This window comes from Rousettus aegyptiacus, unplaced genomic scaffold, assembly GCF_014176215.1.
Source record: "Rousettus aegyptiacus isolate mRouAeg1 unplaced genomic scaffold, mRouAeg1.p scaffold_m13_p_15, whole genome shotgun sequence".
NCBI classification, from domain to species: Eukaryota; Metazoa; Chordata; class Mammalia; order Chiroptera; family Pteropodidae; genus Rousettus; species Rousettus aegyptiacus.
Window position 1 is genome coordinate 57,554,020 of NW_023416290.1, and position 18,857 is coordinate 57,572,876.

An 18,857-nucleotide genomic window follows, 5' to 3' on the forward strand; every position below is an offset into this window, starting at 1 on the left:
GGGCCGTTGCCCATCGCGCTTTGCGGTCAGTGTCGCATGTTTGTCCTTGTCGCCGAAGTCCAACCTTCTTCGGGAGAGCGGGGCCATGCCCCTCACGTGTGCTCGACTGTAGGGGTACATTTCGTACCCAGTGGATGAGGTGGGATAAAAAAAAAAATGAGAAGCAAAAGAAGAGGGAAACAAATCCAAAATAGCACTCCCCCCCAAAAAAAAAAAATTCTGTGATTTTAGTTTGTTTTAGAGAAAGATGATGAGCCAGAAACTTTCCCAGAAATTGGAACAGACGGGAATCTGCCCGTTGACTGCCTCAGCGACTTTCCACACTCGTTTTGGCTTATTACCAAAAAGATGTGGACCGATAATACTTGAGTCTCGGAAGCAGCCACACGGAAAGTTTTTAGAAATTCTTTCTGGCCTACGCCCAGCCGAGGGAAATGGGTAAACGGCTGCTTCGTGTGCCGCGAGAGGGGACGGAACACGTCGCTCAGACCGCGGCCCTCGGGCTGAGTTCCGCCGCCCACCCTCCCCCTGCCCCTTCTCAGTGGTCACAGTCCTTTAACGTTGCTTTCTAGAACTTCCTCTCAGGGGGCACACGCCTTGCTGTGCCCTTGGACGTGGAAATCTCCCGCAGCAGGTGTTTCCGACACCTTTCCTTTGCCCGTGCAGCGTCGTGATCGGGACGTACGTTACCCCTTTGGTCCCCGACCGGACCTGAGAGAGTGACTTGCGTTTCCCTCTCTCCTCCAAATAAAATCTTATGAGAGACCTCAACGTGTACAATATTTACAGACTCTTTTGCTGAAATGGGGGAAGGGAGCCCCAAGTCCTCTGTATTCTTTTTGACTCCTACTGCAGAGTGACTGTCCCCTTTCTTCCAACCACAGCTGGCTACACCCACGATTCCTTCGAGAGCTTATCGTGACTTCTTGCCTTTCCAAGGAGCAGAGTTTGAGAACCCCCAGCGCGACTCCAACAGCAATCCGATGTTGACCGCTTGTTACTGATTTACTCAGCTTAAGCGTTTGGAGCGGGCGGCCGGTTCTGGAACAAAGCCCCGTGCAGAATCCAGACGTCCTTTGTCGGGCCTGCTCCCCTCGGCTGTCCCGGCACCCCCGACCTCTGCTCGTGCCACGTGCTCCCCCAGCTCGCAGGCTGCGTGCATAGTTTCAAGGGCTAAAAACAGTTAAGCGCATAAGAGGCGTTTGTCCCACTGTTCATTTTCTGGACGGGGGGCCGGTAGCGCAGGTGGGCAGTTCTACACTCTCTCCTTGCCCCCTGTGGCCACAAACAGCTTCACCGGGTCGCCGACTGGCCTTTTCGATAGGTGCCTTATAGTCAAGAGCACACCGATGAGTAACAGGTGTGGCTCTGATGCGGTGATGGTTTAGGGACGGTCAGGACTATAAAGCACGCAGTATTGAGTAACGTGTCCCGCATCACAAAGCTGGTTGACAGAGCCGAGATTTAACCCCGGGAAGTGATGTCGGCATCCGCACCCCTGACTCGCGAAGCGGCAGCCCCCACTGCGCGTGAGCTCAGCGGTCCATTGCAGGGACAGCGCCGGGCACCTCCCGATCCTCCCCCATCCCTCCGGCTCACACCCAGAAACTCGGGAAGGCTCCCGCGTCTCCAGGTTGCTTAAAAGGTGGGAAGGCTGAGAGGTCGATGCTTTAAAATGAATTGATTTCAAGTTTTGTGGATGGAAAGGATATTGAGAATTAGCGCGTGGTGTTTTCTGTACCGGCGATGAATTTTGGCCAAGTAAAGCCTGAGCGATGCAGGACTGCTTCGCCCTGCCGCGGGCGGCAGCTGTCACGTTGTCTCTGGCTGAAAACAAAGAGGGAAATGGTGAAACGATCGTAATTCAGGCAAGTGCCATCTCGCCATCTAATAGAGCCCGTGAAAAAATTCCTAAATCTATCACGGAGGCTGATTTTCAGTGTATTAATTCATTCTACATACACTGTCTGCTAGGTGATAAGCATTGCAGAGGGCAAAACTTCAGAGAACAAAAACTTTCATCCTTAAGAAATTACAGTTTCATAAAGGAGATAAAGTATAAACCCGAATAATGGAAATTTAATAAAATGTAGAGTCACTGTTTTTTAAACAACTCAGAGAGATATAGGGAATCATTGTGTAAACATAGAAACCAAATCTCACTGTAATTGAATGACTTCCCCAAGATATTATAGATTATTTGTGCATTAATGGTGCCAGAAGGTTAAGTATCAACTCTCAAAGATATGCCGTTTCTTTAGCCAAAGATATTAGCTGGAGCGCTTTTGGCTGTAAGCATCGGAGACTCAGGTTAAACAAATGTAACGTGAACTATGGATAAAATTCCTCGTGCTACTGAAACGAAAATCAGAAATAGCTTCGGGCGTGGCGTAATCCAGGTGTGCAAACAATGCAATTTGGAGACCGTAGTTTTAATTCTTAGGCAAGATCTTTCCAAAGTGGTGCCAAAGGGCGGGGCACAGGAGGTTCGAAGAGTAATAGATAGCTTTCTTACAATAAAAACTCAAAGCAGCAGAAAAAGAGTGGTTTGTTTTCGTAACGCCAGCAAAAGTTCCAGGCTCCTCTTTGGCCAGCTAAGGCTCCATGATCAGAATTTCACATTCCGACTCGTTTGGATTATGCGTGTGCCCCTCTGTTGGGGTGACGGAGCCCGTCTTCTGAGGGCTGGGGAGCTGTTGGTGATATTCTCAGAAGGAAACAGAGCCAAAGAGACTGTAACAAGCCCCTGGTGAAAAAACAAACAAACAAACAAAAACAAAAATAAAAACAAAAACAAAAAGCTAGAAAAAACCAAGTAACGCCTCACAGATACAGTTCACGTTAACTGCCCACCAGCCTGAAAGGGCCTTGAGGTCATTTACCTCAACTTCCTCATTTAACAGACGGAGGAGGGGGAAGGGCTCGTCCAGGCTCTCGGCTGTCAGCTCTGAGTGCTGACCACGGTTTCGGTCTTCAGAATCGTTTCATTATGCCTCGCCGTTTCTCTCGGCATCTCTGACATTTGTCCAGGGACTATCATAGGATGTCTGAAATTGAAGACAGCTCTCACGTTTAGCAAATGGGACCTGCCTTCGCTTCCGTAACGTACTTACTGCTTTGCCTGGTGGCTCCACACACCAAGTGTCCAAGAGGAGAAGAGAATAAACCCGTACGATTCTCCTTCAAATTAACCTACTTTGTACTTTCATCTTGAAACGGCCCCAGTTATACTACTGCGGGGACCGAAACTACATTATGCACACGCGTGTGGCTTTAGTCAGTGGCATCACAAAAGAAAATGACCGACTAACCTTAGAGAAATTCTTCCAGCGAAGGGCAATTATCGTTTCTATTTGTTTGGTTTCACTTAAGAGGAAAGTAACGGCTCTCACAAACTATTAGAGCCAGTGGGAAGCTGCTCATCCTGGAGCAAGACTGCGAACAGGAATTCATTTCACACCTGCGCGTGTCAGAACTGTGTTTTCCCTTGTACTCCCCAGTCAGCCTCCCCGACTGTCAGAAGAGCTGTCTTTTCTCCACACGTTGCTTCTCGGTGTATCATTTCTGCCTGGGATTGACCAGGCTCGGATCCCAAATGCTTCAAGCCCTAAAGTTAATATTAATGACGTCTTACACGTATGTTGCTGTGAGCACTTGACATGCATTAACTAATTTAATCTTTCCAACAATTATATGAAGTAGGTTCTGTCATTTTGTCCTGTGTTATAAATATGGAAATGGAAGCACATAGCATGAAATAACTTGTCCCAAATCCCCCAGCTAGTCAGCGACAGAGCTGGGATTTAGACGCGGGGGGGGGGCAACTTTCGTGTCCAAACCTGCCTGGCTGCCGCGATATCCCCTTCTGCACGGCCGTGAGACGGCGTCCGAGAAAGGTGGTTAGGAGCAGGACTCCGTTGCTTTCGAACAGCGTTTCTCGCTGCGTAGCGTTTTCATTACCTGCTTCCTCTGTTAGGGCAGAGATGAGTGGAGGAAGCAGAATCATAAAGTGGTCAAGAATCCTGACTCCATAGTCAGACGTATCTGCATTAGAATCCTGCCCCTGTGATTTCTCAGAGAAATTTGAAGTATGTGAGTCTCTACGTCTGAAAAATACCAAGGATCTTAATGATCATGATACTTCTAGTGGATATTTTCATTGTTAGATTTTCTGAATGCGGTTTCCCTTCCCCTGTGGGAAGCTTTCTAATTGGGTGCCATATTATTGGGAGATAAACTTCTACCCTGAAATCCCTTAGCATTTATCATCTGCTTGCAAAGTCTCGAGTTAGCCAGTTCAGTTAAGAGGCTTTATCTGATATTCATTACAATGCTGACAGGTAAATATGAATGTCCCCATAGTACTGATGAGAAAAAGAAAGGCTAGGGAATCCAAGAGGTATGCTCGACTCTTTGCTTTTGACACATGAGAATCGTAGGCCTTGTGTCCACATTTTCGTGCCTCCGGAGGCTGCACTTGCCATCATCACAGTTCCCCAGTGGCCTTCCTGGAGTTCCATGTGGGTCACTGACAGGTGTAAACTTACCGGGGCTGGGAGGCACCCCTGATTTCTCTGGGGAGGCTCAGCCTCTCGATCTTAATATATGTACTAGCCATCCATTTAGAGTAAATATTGCAACTAGTGTAATTATAAGTTTTGCAATTACAGCGATATTATAATCATTTGTTTACACGTCTTCCCTACCTTTAAAATGTAAATTTTTAAGGACGTGATTGTTTCTTACTCGCCTCCTTATCATCAACAGACAAGATGTGCAGCCTGCAATGCATATTTTTGAATCAACTCATCATTACTCATCCTGTCTATTAAACAATATTGTTCTGAAGTGTGAAAGCAGATTTAAACTGAGATAAATAACAAATAACCAGATTTTACCAGTAGTATAAAGACAAGTTACTAGAACTCGTTCATCTTGCATAACTGAAATTTTATACCCATGTGTTTCCCATGAGTATCACATATAGAAATAACACAAACTAGATATAAGTAAAGACTAACATTAAAAATTATCAAAAACGATATATTCGACTTGTTATAGAGAGGGGAATTCAGAAAATTAATCTTCATCTCATTTTTTCATATTTGTTATTAAATTGTGGATCTTAAATAGTAATATAAATTATCACCTCCTAAAATTAGAGAATTCGACATAAAGAAACCATTTTGGGGAGTTTATAATTTTAAATGCTTGATTAATGACAGTAATTTTGTCCCCTTTGGACCCCTGTAAAATTACGAGAAAACAGTTTTTAAAAGCAGGTATCACATAAGGTCCTAGATAATGCGAAAGGTGATAATAACAGAGAAGAAATTGCAGACAAATTTTAAAAAGGTCCAGCCAGAGAGGAAGTTATAACATAGAGACTTCATAAAGACATCGTCTTAAAATATGAAACAGTCTCCTCTGAAAACACTGCAGAGGAAGATCGCGTACCCTGGAATGCAAGGTGATTTTGCAACACGTGGGTCGAAAGTGGGGTGAGCATGATGCTTATCGGCCACGATTCTCCGTACAGATCACGCAAGCCCTCGGGTTCGCAGACTCGCTCTCCATAGCTGGCATGTAGTTCAGCAGCTCCACGCTACATCCTCGAGAATAATATCGGAGATGGTTTCCTCAAAAAACTTGAAACGGTCCAGTAAAAACACCCTGAGATGCTGATATTTGGGGATTTAGAAGGAAAGAGGATCTAGCAGTCAGTTTATTCAAGCCACCAGGGGAAAGACCTGTCCTGTCTTCTGGGGTCTCAGGATCAACCGTTGCATTTCGATCAGGATCCAGAAACACACCGAGACCTGTTCCTAAAAGGACACGAAATTGCCCCGCTGTTGCTGGGAAGACCTTCGTCTGGGCCCCCAGCGACCTGCGTCGTGATCCCCACTGGGGTTTACCATGCGCCTCATTCTGCGCCTCTTCCCCCTGCCGCCCCGTCACCACCTTAGGGTCAGACATGCTCCATTCCTTAGAAGAAGGTCTCCGAGTCTCGATTTCATCAGATCAGTAAAGATAACGTTCAGATACTTAACTGGGCACTGATAAGTGAGTGATCTTCATGTGTCAGGATTCAGTGTTCTTGTTGGAGTGACTCAGGGAAGGAACGCAGGCCCCGCCTGCTCAGGGTGCGATGGGCAGACATGGACCCGTTTTAAAACTGCCATTCGCGCTTGAGTGCGAAGTCTCAAGGGATGCTGAGATCTTTGCACTTGTGGTCTAAGGATTGCCACTGCAAGCAAGGACGTCACTAGGAGACACTCTGCCTCACACTGCGTGGATTTCCCGTGGTTTTACATGCCGTGGAAAACGAATAATTGAAAGAATCGATTGAAAAGTGCCTGTCAAGGTTTCGTAGAAAACCATTCGTTTACCTTAAGGGCTTGTACACCAGAAAGACATCTGTTGCTGTTCTCTGTAGGTTTGCATTTGTAGGTCCTGGATTTACTGTTCTGGATTCTGTCGATGGAATTTAAGGGAAACTGAAATAATATAAAGAGAAATAAAAACTCTTAAGCTGGGATGTAGTTCCATAGCGTAGCAGTTACCGCGTCTGCTTTACACGCAGAAGGTCCTGGGTTCGCACCCCAGTAGAGCTACGGTCCCCGGTCTATGGCCATGCCACCCTGAACAAGCCCAATATCTGATCTCGGAAGCTAAGCAGGGTTGGGCCTGGTTAGTGCTTGGATGAGAGACCACCTAGGAAGACCAGGTGTTGTAGACATAAATGATAATAATTTAAAAAATAAAATGAGCATGACAGAATGAAGTAGAAAGGAAATTAGAATTGGAGTTAGAAGACATAAATTAGAGATCTGTATCTTCTCTTTATTGATCTGTGGTTGCTTCATTTAACTTTCTTAGCCTAAATTTTCTTTTCTGGAAAACGGGCGCATTAATCTCTGCCTGCATATTTTATCAGAATCAGTGGAGATAATTCCCAAGGACGTGAACTTCTGAGTGTTCTGTTTGTGTCCGAAGTTAACAGAGGCCTGGCGGACAGTGCCCTGGGCAGTTCTTGGCAGGTAGGCGGCATTATTGATAGAACAGGAGGAAAACACAGTTTATAAGTTGATATAGAACCTCCCTTTTCACATGGACCAGACACACGTGATGAACCATTTTTTTTTAGCAATGTCTCCGGCTTAAAGTATTGAAAGATGATGTGTCGGTGGATTTTGTGGAATAAGTGAAAAATTAAATTCCTTCCATCGAAGCCGAAGGCAAGGCAGAAATTGGTATTAGGCTTCCCTTTCGTTTGGATCAAGGGATAAAGAGAATCTCTAGGGAGAGCGGTGAAGAAATCACGCGCCGTTTGATAACTGCCAATTCCATCCAGATGCTTCTCTTTCAGATGTGGCTTCTAGGAAGTGAAAGGAAGCTGAGGCAAGCCTTAGATTTCTGAGAGAAAACGTATCTAGAGAGAGAGAGATAGAGAAGTGACTATAAATATAATCCTAGATATAGAAAAGTTCTGCCTTAAGTAGCCTAAATTAATGATTCTCATTGTGTAAAGACACACAGCAATATGACCTAAAGTTCAAGAAACCTAAGTCTGAATCCCAAATCTACTACTTATTAGCACTACCACCATGGATAAATTATTTAGCCATTTTTTTTAATTTAGTTTTTTGATTATCAAGTTCCTTGGTTGTAAAATTGCTTAATATTAACTACTCATGGGATAATTGTGATAATTAAGGCAGTGATACATGTGAATTGCTTTATACCATGCCTCACCTGTTGAACACCTGAAGCCACTCTTAGTAATGATTGGCAGCGGAAGTACTTGTTGTAGGTCCTGATCATTAAAATGGTGTCCTTCACCTGCAGGGGAATTTCAGACCAGGGGATGCTGGGGTTGGGGACAGATCCTCAAGCGCATCACAAGGTGTGATGTGGAGTATTGTGTGTCAAGGGGCTGTGGTGAGCTGGGGGAGGCGTCTGGCAATTTGGAGTGGAGGACTGGAGAAACCTCTGAGCGCAAACAGCTCTGCAGATGGCATCAAAGGAAGGGGAAGACTTGAGCCAGTCTCTGGACTAGCCAGCCTTGTTCCCAATGGGGCATTTACTAAAGAATGCAAAATATGGATTCAGCCAGACCTGGGCGAATACTTTTCATTCATCCTACAGATGCTCGTCGAGTCTAGTGCTGGGGATACAAGATAGAAAATGAATCATGATCTACCAGGGGCTCACAATCTTGGGAAGGAAATAGGCCAGTAACCATGCAAGGACAAGAGTAGGGGAACCCTGTAATTTATCATCCGACCCAGGTACTTTGGAGTGTGTAAGTGGGTCACTAGCAATGATTCTCCCAGGACAAAAGGCATATACCAAATTGGGTCTCAGAAAATTGTAACTTACAAAAACCTAGGGAGATCTGGATGCGAAACCCAGAGGGATGAGGACCGGAAACGCCCAGCGGTCAGCGCTGGTATTGGGCCTGGGCCCCTGCAGAGTCTCTGTCCCCTGCACAGATGTAGCATGTGCTTTGTCCTCAGAGGCCTGAGCGGGGCCTGGGAAGGAGGGGCCGAGAAGGTTCAGCGAGAATCCTGGGCTGACTACAAGCCCAGACCATTGACTTCCTTCCCTCTGCTTTTCACTCTACCTCCAGTCAAAAGAGACGTCACCACAGACAGGCAGACAGGCAGACAGATGGATGTAGACACACACAATGAAATTTATGTCGTTTGAATATTATAAAATGTCATAAAGTAACAAATGAGTTAATATTACAAGTGGTCATCTTTGCATTCAAAATACTTTTCGAATTTAATGAATGTGTTTAATATAAATTTAATGAATTTATTTTTTCTTGACATGCTGAAATGCAAAGTTAATTATATGAAGTATTTAAAGCAGAGGATGCTATATTTTTCTAGTAAACTGAGTTTCCTTTATTGGAAACTTTGTTATAGAGAAGGGTAGTTTTTTTTAATAATTTTATTTTATTATTAGTTTCAAGTATACAGTACATGGGTTAGACATCTATATAATTCATAAAATGATCTCACAATTGCTCTCTTCTTCCCCTGACCCTCCACCTAGCCATCGTATTAATGCTAATTGCATTCCCTATGCCGTGCTCCCCATCCCTGTGACCATCTGTCAACCTCTAATTTGTACTTCTTTAATCCTTCACCCCGAGAATGGCGGTTTTAATTAGAGACAGAAGGAAAGGGAGGAGGAAGAGGCAGAGAAAGAGGAGGAGGCGAAAAATAATATATGTGTAACATTTCACTACGTAACACAGGATTTTAAATATATTTCTAATGTATCACTCAAAGCATCAGCGTAAGCTGCTAGGCGGTGAGTGATATAGTCATAAACACACTCAGGCCTCTCGTAGTTGGTTATTATCTTACAGTTTCTTCCAATGTTTTGAACTCAATTTAATTTATTTGTCGTACTTCATATTTTAATCGAGAGTCCTAGCCCTTAACCCCCTTTCCACTTGCATTGGCCTGCCGATACGATTGTACCACGAAGTGTGGGATTTCGACTTCGGATGCACATAATCCAGCAGCCTTCTCAATGAGCAGCATTACGAGCTTCATGCTTAGGCAGGTGAGGCTGTCATCACGGAAGACATTTCTGCTTCCTTTTCAGAATCCCTTTGGCATTGTTTTATGAACCTTAAAGAAAAGAAGAGTCCGTTCATGTTAGTCATATCTCATTTTTGACTCCAATTGGTAGACTTCAGCTCGATTACCCCGTTGGTATCTAAATGATTTTTGGCGAAGAGAAAAGCATCTCGCGGCGTGGGGTGCCTGCGTACTACGACACGAATCATGCCCCTCGAGGATCGTCTTCTATTAGACGTTCTCCCCGTTTCGATCCAGATTCCTCCTCACTGGCCTCCAGCAGGCACTATGTGGAGGGCGTGGGCATGCCATGATTTTGGTGCTCAATAACATGACTGAAAGATCAAGTTCTAAAGTCAGAAAATACCATCGGGGATGGAGAACAGTGGATGTTTACATTTTAAACAGTAGGGTTTATAAGAGTTAGTGAAAGTTATAACACTTATGATCCCCAGCTGTTCATAAAAAGAAACGAGATAGTAGTAGGTAGGCAGAAAAATATTTTTTGAGTAGAAAAAATGGTGAGTCCAATTTTTAATCACGTTACTCAGTTTTTATAAATCCCTCGTAGGAACGTTTGGGACCCTGATAGTCAAAATCCATTTCAGCAGATATGGTGTGAAAATCACTTGGGCTCACCTGCCTCGTGTAAACCAGCATCTTCCAGCTGGAGTCTCTGTCACCGAGGGGCCTCACAGAGATAACTCCCAGGCCATTTGGCGTTGATCTCCCACTAAGAAATCACCCCATGACAAAGCCAGATCCTCCTACCTAATTCCCTACTTCATGCCTTCACCTTAATCCCTGTATTTGTGGGCGTTTTGTCCAGCTCCGTTTTGTGATGGGGAAGGAGAGGCGAGAACCGAAGACCTGCCATAAATTAGAGACAGAGTCCCAGAAGGGAGAGTTCTATCATGCACTGGGAGGCTTCCGCCGGCGCGTTGGTGGTGGGGCTGACAGGTGACAGAGGAAGCATGGCGCCAAGTCTAAGTTCAGAAGCCAGTGGCCACCTGATGCGTCACAGACAGAGGGACCCCACACCCTGCGCTTTAGACCGTCCTGGTTCCAGCGAAGCGAGGGATGTTAGCAGTCTTCAGAGGAGGGCCCCCAGACCGCACGGTGTGTGCAGCTGGACTTCAGTGTTGCACGCCCCCGAGCTCTGTGGAGTGACAATGCCAGGGTTAAATGAGCTCCCAAGTCACCACCCCAAAACAGCATGGTGGTGGTGGGGGGGAACCTCTAAAAAGAAAGGCATCTTTTTGTAAGTACGTAATACACAAGTGTCCTAGTGATGCTCTTGACGCTTCCGAGAAGCCGTCTGAATCTATTACTGCATTCTCGCTTGGACGCTGAGCTGGGACCAAATGCTCGTGATGTTCCAGTCTGTCACTTCACTTACCGGGCAAACGGAGCAGAAGGAAACATATCTATTGAGGGTCTGTAGTGAACAAGGCACTTCCCTAACCTTTTTTTATATATGACTTTTTATTAGAGCCTTTTTCTTACCTTATAAGAATATTAGGCAAGTTGATCGAATAGACATCTTTTAATCAGAGGTTCAAGATGGCACGTCTCCTCTCAGTGGGTGCTTCCTTCCCTAGGCGCCGTATCACGGTGGTCAGGAGCACAGATGGCAGGACCAGATGTCAGCTTCGAACGCTGGCATTACTGCTGGCTGTGCAGTCTTAGACAAGTGACTCATTCTCTGTAATTTAATTTCCTCATCTATAAAATGGGGGATGATATTAACCTGTCTAGTAGCATTGTTATGCGATTGCTCAGGACAGCGCCTAGCAAGTAGTAAGCACAAAAAGTTTTGCTACTTAGTTTTATTGGAATGATAGGGAAACTGAGTCTCAAAGAGACGCTGTAACTAGCCTGAAGTCATGGTGTTAATAGTAAAAGCGGATGAGCCAAGGTTGGGAGCTCGATCCGAAAGGCTGCCGGCCACAGCCAAATTAAAAAGAAGGAAAATACACAAACGAACAAACATACCCCGCTGCTTTGCTTCTCTCCAGGAGCTAAACTGTGGCTTGAAACCATGGCAACAGCAAAACACCGAAGTTCATCCAACTTAAACTTATTAGCACAATTAATCGTCTATTACTTCAATAGGAAGTAATTGTTAAACTCATAATTAATGAGGCAGAACACCCTATAGTTATAATCTAAAGACATCCATGGTACCCAAAATGAGAGGAGCATCCGGCAGCCTCCTGGGCATGAAACATTCCCAAACTCGCTGTAAATGCAGAATTCGGGGACAACCATGCACCTGCAGTAAGAAAGACCAATGGACACTAATGGACACATTTAATTGTTATTTTTATGATTACATTTTTAATTAAAAATGTACAGTTTAATTAATTATTAAAATTTAATAATTTTTTAAATTACTATTTTTTTTTTCAATTTGGCACTTAAATGGCCAGCTCCTGCCTTGAACAGCTACCCTATGACTTTCAGATTTGACCAACTACATTTTTGGTTAACAAAGGTCCTGGGGACCAAGAAACACAAATTAAAAGTAAAGATGGTATCACAGCTACCCTTTATTGGACGACTAACTATTTTATGTGTGCTGCAACATGTAGTTCACGTAACAACCTACTGTACATGACAGTTTTTAAATTATTCTGATTTTTCAGACAGGGAAGTTGAGAATTAAGATTTGTCCTGCGGTCATTCATAATAAGTGACGACTGGCTAGTTGACAAAGCGCATCCCTTATCCACCCTTCCATGCTGCGTCCGAGGACTAAGCTTCTAGACTTCGTGTCGATGGCCAGTTTTAATATGTACATGAACAGAGCGACAAGGTAGCTGCCGAGGCTCAGGATAGAGTAATGACTTATTTAATTAATTGATTTATGAAATGAATATTTATTGAGTAACAAACATATACTATTCCAGGCGATGGACATAAAAACAAAGAATAAAACAGACAAAGCCCCAGCTGTCATGGAACCAGTTTCAGCTGGAGGGAGACAGGCAGTAAATAAATGCAAGAGATCACGTCAGATGCTGATACGGTCTTGGAAAGTAAATTCGGTATGTGAATCAGTTAGTTCCAGATGACCTTGGATCGGGTGCCCAGAGAAGGTGACATTTAAGTTCAGGGAACCGAATGGTAAGAAGGAGCCAGCGGAAACGAGGGAAAATAATTACAGGGAGAGGAAAGAGTTAGTCCACAGGGCTCGGCAGGGAACAGGGGGCCACCAGCTCTGATCTGTGTCTAAATCAAAAACTTCGCACATTTTGTACGTGGTGATGAAATGCCGATAAGAGATATTCAGACATCTGGAGGAGGAGCTTTCCACTTAAAAGCACGTGTGCGTATCTCTAATAACTTACGTCTTCCCTTCCCCGCAGCAATTAATCCAAACATTCAGTATACTTCACAAAGTCTCTGTACTTTGTGATAACTGTCACGCTATAGAGAAAATCCAGATCAGGTGAGAACTCCCTCGGCTGCCCATCCGCCACCTGCGCATCTCCCTGCATCCTCGTCGCACCGAGGATTCATTCCATTGCTCCCTATTCTCTCCGTAGCTCAAACAACCGAACTTTTGTCCCACAACACAAATGCAATTGCTCTTATCAAAGTTGCCTGTAAAATCCACTTTACTGAATCCTATAGTCAGTTCTCATTCATTCTTCTGCTTGACCTTCAAATGACATTTGAAGCAGTTGATCACATCCTCTTTTTTGAAACACCTTCTGTCATCGCCTACAGGAGGTTATATGTTCTACTTATCAAGAGACGGATTAAGCCTGACTGTTTTAATAATGCAGAACGAGAATTGCTAGGGAGGATATTCTCAAATTCGTACTCTGAATTTAAGTTTCTCATTATGCGTCACAAACATTTGTTTCGAACTAAATGTATCAAAACATAAAATAGCGTATAAACATAAATTCAAAGCTATAGTTTTTATTATGTGTTATGTAGCTCCCCTAAAAATACGTTTACTGTAATATGTCTGCGAGGATGTGTGCGTTTCTGGAGACTGGACTTACAGGTATCTGTGAGAGCTCAAAAGTTTGGACAGATAGGAAGCCGGTCGCCATGAAGGAAGAGAAGGCCAGCTTGGCCTTACATTCTGACGCTACGAATTCAACTCATGTATACGAATATTAAGAAACATCTTATATCAAGTAAAGGAAGTTTAATTTTGTCTATTACACATCGATTTTTATTTTTCTATGGGTGCTTTTCAAACACGGGTTAATCCTATTTCTGTTCTACGAGCCCATGCGAGCGTGCATTCATGCGCCTTCCCGGGGAGGAAAGATCACTTACTCGTCTGGTTCACGGTTTTCTGTAGTGCGAGAAGCTGCATCTGGACCTACTAGAAAGGGCTGTTCTTCACCCAGAATTCCTAGACATTTAGTTGGATATCGTTACTGACACAGATATTGGGCCGGTTCTTTTAAGAAAGGATGGTTCGGTGTCGTACGTTTAGGAAGAAAGATGCAAATGAATGTTCACCGAACGGAAAAGTCTGTTCTATAACAGAGATTGACAGCGTTTGACAAAAACCCATTTATTCTTCTGGGCACAAAGGAGAACTACACAGCCTGTCCTCTTGGCATTCAGGTGTGGCTTCGGCACCAAGTACTAGCCACGAATGTTGGACAGTAGCGATGAGTCTGTTTCTAAAATCCCTCACACGTGCTCCTTCACGCTCTTCTCCGCAGGAGCCGGTTCTAATGGAGGCAACGCCAAGGGTGACCTCAGAAGCCATGTGCTGGAGAGGACAGGGCTCCGCCAGCCGCCGGAGGGGTGAGTGCCCCTACCCCGCCGACCTGTTGTCCATGCACTTGGTATTTTGACCCAGGTACACATAAACATACTGTTTCTGTCATTATACATTTTTGTATATATTTTACAAAAATAGTGGGTTTTATTTATTAACTTACTAATAAATAGGTGGAGAAAATTAAGATTTTCTCTCTTTAGACTACCTCAAAAAAAAAAAAAACCAAGAAATAATAGTGCGAAGCTGCAGTGGTGGGCGGGGCGCAGGGAGGTCTCCCGGTACAAAGGGGGTGCACGTCCCACATGAGTGGAGCCTCAGCCCTCAGAGGTCGCTCCGGGAAGCTGCGGAGAAGGTGGCTGGGGAGGGCTTGAAGGAATGCCATGCCGATCGGTCCTTCCCCTGTGGCGACGCTGCGGGTGTGAACTCCAGGTAAGTGGAACAAGATTTGCAGAAGTGCGTGACGCGGCAGCGCATGGTTTATAGGAAATTTCTAATTCCATAAATTACAAGTGGAGGTGATGGAGGCTGGGAGCAAAGCCTACGGAGGAAGGTGGGGTGCGATCGTCATGGGATCTCCACACGAAGTAAGCGAGGAAAAGTGTGCCCAACATGCATGTCAGGAGCTTTGCGTGGGTCCCAAGCATAGAAAGGCACGGTTGTTTTCAGGGGGGCCTCTAGCAACCCGTAGTTCCAGTAGATGGGGGCAGATTTATGGAACTCTGTCCCCCGGCATCATCTCCCTCGCTAACAGGCATGCACGGCCTCTAACATACACATGTGGAAAGGAGACAAGACAGAGACACACGGAATACTTTTATCCTTGTTTAGCCATCAATGCGCTATGTAACTTTGGGGACGTCTCCGAAGCTCTCCGACCCTCAGACTTCTTACTCCAGCAGGGGTTAGGCCACCTGCCCCGCGGGGCTTTCGCCCGTGCAGGGGGCGCGCGTCTGTCGGCTCTTACTCCTCAGCTCCCAGCTCGGTGCGTCTCCCAGCTCAGGGTCACCAGGGGCCGGTATTGAACGAATGACTGATGAAAAAGTAAATGAATCTCCTGCAGATTAGACCCTAAGAGAATTTAATACCCACACACAAAATGGAAAATCTCCCTTGAAATTGGCACTGACTGGGCTGAGGCGCCTGATGATTAAGGACAAAAGAAGATAAAATAGGAAAAGTAATTTAGAATATGATAATACGCAATAAATATCAGCACATCTAAAGCGATTCGGGGCAGGAGTCGTCTTGCCGGCATTCAGTGGAGATGCCATCAGCATTATGAAAGGATGTGCTTACGTCTTTTCATTAAACAAGCTCCGTCCAAGCCGGCCCTGCCACTTCCCGTGGCCTCTGTGAGGTCACGACAGGGCCGGAAGGCAGGACGGTGCGCAGGGTGCCGTTCCGAGGCAGAGCGCGGCATGGCCCAGGCCTGTGGCGCCTCTGCGATGCCCACACAGCTCCCGCCGCCCTTCTCTGCTCCCGACGACGTCCGATCCTGTCTCTAGCTTGCACACGCCTCTTGCCTGGGACTGGCTTGGCTTTTACTAGAGCAGAGTTTTCTGTAGGATTGATAGGCAACTCATTTACATTGGTTTTCCAATGTCTGGCCCATATTAGACACTCACTAAATGCTTTTCAAATCAAAATAAGATTACTTAAGATAACAGAGTGACTCTCCTGATGTATTGACTAACAGATCGTGATCACAGAAATTTCATAAAATCTTTGCAATGGTAAGGACCTTGGAAGTGATTTAAATATGCGTATTTTCTATGACCCAAGGGATGAACAAAACATTTTTCAAGTGTGATGTTACCTAATACCTGTAACATTTCTTCAGGAGGATAAACTCGAGAAGTAAGGATTATTAGAAAGGTTAAGTATTGCCTAAAGTCACAGAGACAAAGTTGAAAACCTGTGTCTATCTGATAGCAGAAGCTGTACACCTAACTTTATGTGGAAAACGCCACCTGGAGGAGAAATGACAATTTGTGCGGCTGTTCAGAGAACTAGTAACCAGTCTAGAAATATAAGCTTTGCCCGATCTCCAGGAGGGCGCCCCCTGCCCCCCACCTTCCCCATGGCTCCCCTCAGGAAGCAGCGGCATGTGGGCTGGTTAAGAGCAGAATTGGGAGCCAGACCATCACAACCGTAGGCCCTTCTTTGATCAGGACTGGGATATTGATATTGATACAATCTCTTGTCAATTATAATCTTGATACATCAGTAGTATTCAGATTTTCCCAGTGTTACTTATACATTTGTATGTGTACGCATGTACTTAGTACTACACAATTTTATCACGTATGTAGGTTTGTGTATTCACCACTGGACATTGGATGATTCTGTCACCATGATTATGCCACATTTTGCCCTTTTATAACCATTCTTAGCTTTTCTTTTCGTCCTCTTACATGTGGACTTGTACAGTACAACTAAAAATAAATCTCGCGCAGTCCATTTGGTTCCTTTTATGGATTGCATTTCGGTGTTAAGTCGTAGAACCTACTGCTAACCATAGGTCCTGAAGAGTTTTCATTTTTTTTTTCCTGAAGTAGTCTAATTTTATGTTTTACATTTAAATCTGTGCTCCCTTTTTGAGATCACGTTTGTATAAAGTGTGAGCGTTGGGATGAGATTCATTTTTTTTTTTTGCCTGTCAATATCCAACTGCTCCAGCACCATTTGTTGAAAATGCTGTCCTTCCTCCATTGAATCGATTCTACTCCTCTGCCAAAAATCAGTTTGTCATGTTTATATGGTTCTATTTCTGTGTGTTATAGTCTCTTCCACTTATCTCTGCTTATGCCCCCGTGGATACTGCACTGTCTTGATTATAGTAGTTACATAATAAGCCTTAATACTAGATATAGTGATACTTCCCACTTTCTTCTTCTTTGTCATTTTTTTTTCAGGTGCTCTAGGCCTGTACCTTTCCAGATAAGTTTTGTAAGAATGTTGTCTGTGTCTACAAAAATCCTCACTGGGATTTCGTTAGGAATTGCATTTAACCTGAAGATAAATTTGGGGAGAATAGATGTCTATATCATGTGGAATCTTCCTATCGAGGAATATGGTATTTCTCTGAATTTATTTAGGTGTTTGTTGATTTCTTTACATTTCATAATGTTCAACATATCAATCCTGGGCTTTGGTGGGCACCAGTTGGCAAATACAAATGGTCTAATCACAGGTTAAAATATCCGCAACATCAGGAAATGTCTCAATGTGCTCACATCCCATTGGTCAGCCTCCTTCCTAACGTCCTCCAGGGCTTTTCTGTTAGTTCGCTTCAGCCCTTAAAAACCCTTCTTCCCTTCATTTCGGCAGATTTTAGTTCAGACTTACTTCTGGTCTCTCCTATTACAATAGCCTCGAGTAAAGTCTTCATCTACTGTTAACTTCATCTAGTGCAATTTTTGATTTGACGCCTTTGATCTATTTTTCCCCGGTCGTATTCTCATGAGTATTTAACAAGTCAGATTAAGGTGGGAAAACAAAAGGCAATAGAGGAACAATAAGAAAGAACTAGACGGAGAAGAGTATTTATGAAGGAACCGAGGAAGCAGGATCCACAGAAATAAGCTACAAATAATGTCTAAATAACAGGAGCCAAGACAGAAGTGAAGAATTAAGGAAGAAATCAGTAAGAAGGGTCCTTGATTATAGTTCGGTAAAATAATTTATCCACTTAAAAAATAGAACTTTAGAAAAAACAAATTTAAGAATTTGACTTATCTTTGATACATGAACTTTCCCTACAGTTCTCCTCCTCTTATAGGTCCTATAATGCTAATCGTGGCTAGCCATGTTATCGCAGTCGTGTAGGGCATGGATTTGTTGGGATTTCTTTTAAAGTATGGGATCAAGACAAGCAGGCAACGTCTGAAAATTCTTGGTGGGCAAAACACTATTCGTGTCTCCCAGGGAGACGCAGGTGTTTGTTCTGCTGCGTGGCATTCGACACTTTCCTCTGACGCCTTGTTGTTGTTATTGTTGTTGTTGTTGTTGTCGTCGTCGTCGTCATCGGGCAACAATTTCCGCAAAAATCATTGTATTTCAAGCCGAGTCGGCGACTTTTATGAGCAATGCAAGAAGTTAATATTACCTCCTCATTTCTATACTTAATTCGGCTCTGGTTCTGTAAATATATATAAAGTTCTATTGATGTTGGGGTTTTTTTTTGCTTTCTTTTCTGTGTAAAATTGCAAGGGAACCTTAAAACTGCAACCGTAAATGATCCAAAGATATGATCACAGCATGTTGCTTAAATATATATGATTTAGAAGGAGGGAAAACACGATTTTGGAAAACGATTGCTGAAATCGAAACAACTGGTAGCAATCTCTTTGACTAGCTTTGGGAACTTTGAGAACTGACATGCTGGAGAAAAGACGGAACTGTGGGGCATCTGTGGCTGACGGCATTATTGCCAGAAGGGGCCCTGCGACCAGCATGCTGAGGGGCCGCTGTGATGCCGTCTTTGGGAACAT

General features: G+C 44.3%; 1 pseudogene; it reads left to right on the top strand.

Annotated features, from left to right (window-relative positions):
* The first annotated feature begins 6,623 nt into the window (after nucleotides 1-6,623).
* Nucleotides 6,624-6,739, top strand: LOC118612305 (annotated as a pseudogene).
* Nucleotides 6,740-18,857: the final 12,118 nt, after the last annotated feature.